The sequence below is a fragment of the Suricata suricatta genome, chromosome 5 (assembly GCF_006229205.1).
Source record: "Suricata suricatta isolate VVHF042 chromosome 5, meerkat_22Aug2017_6uvM2_HiC, whole genome shotgun sequence".
NCBI classification, from domain to species: Eukaryota; Metazoa; Chordata; class Mammalia; order Carnivora; family Herpestidae; genus Suricata; species Suricata suricatta.
In genome coordinates, this window is record NC_043704.1 from 102,682,595 (window position 1) to 102,688,071 (window position 5,477).

General features: G+C 39.8%; 1 protein-coding gene across 2 annotated transcripts in view; it reads left to right on the plus strand.

Annotated features, from left to right (window-relative positions):
- The first annotated feature begins 1,244 nt into the window (after positions 1-1,244).
- Positions 1,245-5,477, plus strand: part of TRIM59 (tripartite motif containing 59) — a 17,274-nt gene continuing 13,041 nt past the window's right edge. The window contains exons 1-2 of one of the 2 annotated variants that reach the window (XM_029939969.1): positions 1,245-1,353; positions 2,317-2,388. The gene's annotated coding sequence lies outside the window, so the exon portion shown is untranslated. Of the gene's footprint in view, positions 1,354-1,677; positions 1,781-2,316; positions 2,389-5,477 lie in introns of those variants that run through there. The other variant, XM_029939970.1, reaches the window with a different exon arrangement.

A 5,477-nucleotide genomic window follows, 5' to 3' on the forward strand; every position in this document is an offset into this window, starting at 1 on the left:
TCATTAATATCGCTGGTTCAATTTTTTTAGAGAATAATTTTTAGAGTAGTTCATTTATTGCTAAGATATCCATATTATTTTGACAGAAAACTAAAAATCAGATGCCACGCGCTTAAATAGAAAATGTATATGCATAATAAAGCTTTAATGGATATATACCATCATGTAACAGTGGAAATCTTGTGATATTGGCAGAATCTATACATCATAAGCAAACTTTTCAGTAACTGGATTGGTGAAGACATCTGAAATTGGGGACTCACTGATATTATCTGGTTTTATACTGTATTTAATATTTATCTATAATTTAAGGTATAAGAGCCTAATACCTGAATGTATTGGCAATATACAGTATACAAAGGCTGTTTTATTTGGCACAGCGGTAAATGACTTTTCAGTACGTTAAAGAGATGGAAACTGTGATGAGTCGTGAGCTACAGCTGGATCAAGCTTCTCAAGAAAAAAAGGGGAAAAGGACAACTTAATTAGCTTAAGAAGGTGAAATAGGGTGAAGAGACTGAATCAGAAATCAGGAATTCTGAGCAACAGTCATCTCTAGTGGATAATTTCATGAAGTTGGAAAAGGAGGTGGGGGAGACTAGGGAGATGGTCTTTGATGAGTCCTAAAGTCCCACTAGCTCTCACAGAGTTAAGTTCTCTTTAAGAAAACTAGATAATCAGAAGACCCCTCCCCTAAGGCTCAGCCAGGTACTCAGGAAGGGTCCGGTCCGTGTGGAGTGTGGGGGGACGGAGCTTGCGCATTGGTGTGCGTGTGTCCTCAGGGTCGAAGACTTCCCGCTGCAGGGAACAATGGGAGACGCTGTGCATTAAAATCTAGAGTCAGGATGTGCCGGATTGGCTCCAAGTAAAACACAGTCCTATGAAACTTTCTTGTAGAAACTGAGAGCCGCCGCCAGACTCTACTCATTTCCCCAGAAGGGAGCCCAGCCCACGACTTAGCCGCTAACAGGGCCCGCACGCATGGAAACGCCTCCAACCGAGTGCCTCTAGAGCCTTCAAGAGGCGGGGCCGTGCCTAGTGCGCAGGTGCAGGAAGCTAGCCCAAAGCTTGGAGCCCAGCCCTTGCAATTACGTCTCCGCATCCGCTGGAGCTACGGGCAGTTTACATTCGAACAGCTGTCCCGCGCTCTTTCCCATTGGCGGATGCTACGCAGTTGAATGTTGCCGGGAGACTGCGCCTGCGTCCTGAGACTCTGCGAGGCCCCGCCCCGTCTGGGCACCTGAAATCCCTCAGGGCGGAGGAGGGCGGGGACCCAGAGCATCTCGGGGACGCCCAGCCCAGAAGCTGTTGAGCTGTTTCTGCTGGTGGAGGAGCTGGCTCTTCCTCCCGGTGGTGAGTCTAAGGAGCGGCTTTTCGGGTCCGAGAATGTGACTCTGGGTCTCTTTTCTTTCCTTGTAGCACAGGCTGGTATACTGGTTGTATTTGGATAAGAGTCCAGGGCTTGATGGAGAGGGTGGGCATGAGTCCCACATTTATTCTCGCTTGTCCCAGATGGGGACTGTGGGGAATCTCGTTTTCCTCCCTCCGGTGTGGACCTGCCTTTCTGTGACGGAGCAGCCTTTTGTGATGGGGAGGGTGGGAAGAGCCGTCCTCCACGGAACTGGTCTGCCTCGCGTGCTTCGGGGGTGGAGGACCCCGAGGCGGTGGAAGTGCCTTAGGAGGGAGGCTCAAGAGGATTTGTCGTAAACCTTCGAGAAATGGAAGGCTACTGTTACTTTGAGGCCCTTCATTGTGAGACGTTCTCATGAGACTTAACTGAGTAGGTTTAATTATGCCCATTTTACAAGTGTGAAGCCTCAATTCTGAGAGGCATTGGGAAAAACTGACCCAGGGTCCCACAGCATTTAAGCGACAGAACTGAGAGGTGTACGGAAGTATTAATGGGAATACCCTCAATCAATGTTTATAATTTTAAGCTGGCAAGAGCTTTCACGCCCATGGATGTTTCTTGTCTCTAAGTTAACTTTAAAGTAGTCTAAAATGAGCGTGAATGTTTGTTCCGTCATCACCGTTGTTGACCAGCGTATTTTTAAGAGCTCCTAAGATACCTGACGCTACAAAGAGGCCCTTTGTGACGATTTATTGGTCACAGAATTGTTAGGGTTTTCAAGGTACAGGTGATACCTCTCCAGTGCCAGCAAGTGTTGATATTTGTCACTATTTTTATAAAACCACAATGAGGTATAAGGGAAATAAACATCAAAGAGTGAAATAACCATTCCTATGATGTTATATTTAATATATTTTTTGAGAATGTAATTGGAAAACATTAAGATAAAATTATTTTAATTTTAGAATACTAATAAAGAATCTGAAAAAGTTGGAGAAGATAAAGTATATTCAGTCGCTAATCCAGAAGTCAACAAGGTAAGCTCTGAAACAGTAAGTGAATACAAAATAAATAAATAAAATTCAAGCCATCTAGGAGGAGCATAAAATGAAAATAAATAATAAATAAATTCAAGCCATCTAGGAGGAGCATAAAATGAAAAGTAAACAACTTCTTCATTTGACTTACACCTTAGTCGCTTTTTTATACTCTTTCAGAAATTTTACAGGGATTTGTGTACATCTAAACACACAAATGGTATTTTAAACATACAGATGTGCAAGTTGCATTTATTGAGTTACCTGGACACATTTTTACTATCCACTTAACTAATTTGCATTCTTTTGATGATTGTATAGCTATCCTTGAAGTAAGATACCACAGTTTACCTAGTCTGGCAAGGTGAAATTTTGAATTTAGGTAATGTTAAATAGTGCCTTCCCGCAAACCTATTGCTGGATGTTTTCCATTGAATAGATTTTCACTGTGAAACGTATTAAGAAAAAAATCAATGAAAACCCTAATTTCTCATTTTAGTTCCTGGTTAAATGGCATAAATGGTTTTTTGTTTTTTTTTTTAGGTTGGGGAAATAGGTTAATGTCAAAAGACAAGAAGAGTGCAAATGGGCAGAGTTAAAGTCCTGTCTGACCACAGGATTTTTTTTCTTTTATGGTGATCCTTCATTATTTTTGTGAGTTTATATGTATAAAAGTATTTTTAAAATCTTGCCCTATGTATATAGATGGCACAATTGTATTTCTAAAGTAATTTTTTTTAAAGCATTTTTACTTTTTATTTTGGAGAGAGAATGCAAGCTGGGCAGAGTGGCGGGGAGACTTTTAAGCAGACTCCAGGCTCAGCACTGAGCCCAGTGTGGGGCTTGAGCTGAAAACAAGAGTCAGATGCTCAACCAACTGAGCCCCTAGGCACCCCTGAAGTAATCTTGAATTGCATTAAATGTGCTTTTTTTTTTTTTTTTTATCAGTTAGGGCCAAAAGATGTGAGACCCAATCAGAATTTTTCCAGACTTAGAGCTGACTCACACTAAGTTCTAGAGCAAGTCACTTAACTCTATAATGTGGTAAATGTAATTTCTCTTCAGAGGTGTTAAAATGTAATGGATGTTTTATTACTGTTCATGTTTAGAGATGAAAGGCATTGTTAGTGAATTAAAACTTTAAAAAGTAGTTTACACACTAAACTGTGTAATGAATGGAAAATGATTTTTTTTTGTGTTGCTTGATTCTCCATAATCTAGAGAATTTGGAAATTCTCCACATCTCCATAATCTATCAGTACTGACCCATCCATGATATGCTAGTTCGACATTGTGGGACTCCATAGGAAATCAGCTTTCTGGAGAAGGACTGGATAAAAAGTTTAGAAATTCAGAAATGTGTTTGTTTTTGACACATAAACACAAGAAATTTGTGAAATAACTTTAAAGTGGATGATTTAGCCTCAGATTTTTTTCTGAAAATGAGTTCTTATATTTATTTCTTGGTGACTTTAAAAAGGGAAGCAGGAAATCTTGAAATAAGTTATCGGTGTTTTTGGGCTTTAGTACTCACTGGAGGAAAATAACATTTTACATGGGTTACTTTTATTTTACTTCTTTGATTTGTAAAAGTGTAAAATATAAATTGATTCGAAGATTAATTTGGCAGAGGAAAGACTGGATAATAGGCAAAAGCTTTAAAAAGTTCTTATTTTGTTGAAAATATGCATAAAATATACCATTTTAACCATTTTTAAGTGTACAGGTTAGTGGCATTAAGTACAATCACATTTTTGTTCAACTGCTACCATCCATTGGTGGAACTTTTTCCATCTTCCCAAATTGGAACTAAACAAGAACTCTCCATTTTCTCCCAGTAGCACCATTTCACTATCTGTCCTTGTGGATTGCTTGCTCTCTTCTATTATGTGCATTTTCCACATCTGATGCCATCAGTTTTTTTCCATGGACCTAATAGAGTAATTATTTGTTATTAAATTAACTCTACATTTCTGGGAAGAACCTCATTTTGGTCATTGTATTATATTTTTTTAATGTACTCTGGATTTGTTTTTCCTAATACTGTGTTGACGATTTTAGATTAGTACCCATTAAAAAAAAATTTTTTTTTAATGTTTTTAATTTATTTTTGAGAGACAGAGAGAGACAGTGTGAGCAGGGGAGGGTCAGAGAGAGAGGGAGACACAGAATCCGAAGCAGGCTCCAGGCCCTGAGCTAGCTGTCAGCACAGAGCCTGATGCTGGGCTTGAACCCATGAACCGTAAGATCATGACCTGAGCTGAAGCCGGACGCTCAACTGACTGAGCCACCCAGGCGCCCCTAGTACCCATTTTTGAAGTTAGTCTATTTTTATTTAGTTTGTGTTTGTTAGGTTTTGGAATCTTGTTATACTGTCTCCAGAACAAATGGAAAAATTTTTTTCTTTTAATTTATTTTAGGAGAGACGGTGGGGTGGGAGGGGGGAGCAGAGAGAGAATCCCAAGCAGGCTCGAGCAGTGTGGGACTTGATTCTACGAACGATGAGATCATGACCTGAACTGAAACCAAGCGTCAGATACTCAGCTGACTGAGCCACTTAGGTGCCCCATATGATTCAATCACTTTCCCCCAAACTTAGTTTTGTCATTACCTCTCACTGTTCAGATGAGATAGTCTGTTAGTTCCATTTCTTAAAGGCTTTCATTTTGGATCTTTTTCCAGATGACTTACTATCTACATTGCACAGTTGTCCTGGGTTTAATTTCACCAGTAACCTAGTGAGAATTCTTTTTTTTCTTATTTCCCTGAAGTAGTTTCTTTAGAAAGGTGAATGGGTGTTCATTTTTAGTTGACATGAGAGGTCTATCTGCAGTCTACCCTCAAAGTTTATTCTTCAGGGTATAGAATTTTAGGTTGGAGACCATTGTTTCCTGAGAACTTTGAGGCCATCCTTTCACTGGCAGTGTTGTTTCATACATGCAGCATAGCTAAATAGAAGATACTCATCCTAGAAAATATACACAGTATTTTCTCCTCCCCACCCTCCCCAAAGTCTGGGCTGGATATGGAAAACTTCGGGTGCATAAAATGCCATACTAGTTTCTGGAAGAATAATCTTTTTTTTTTTT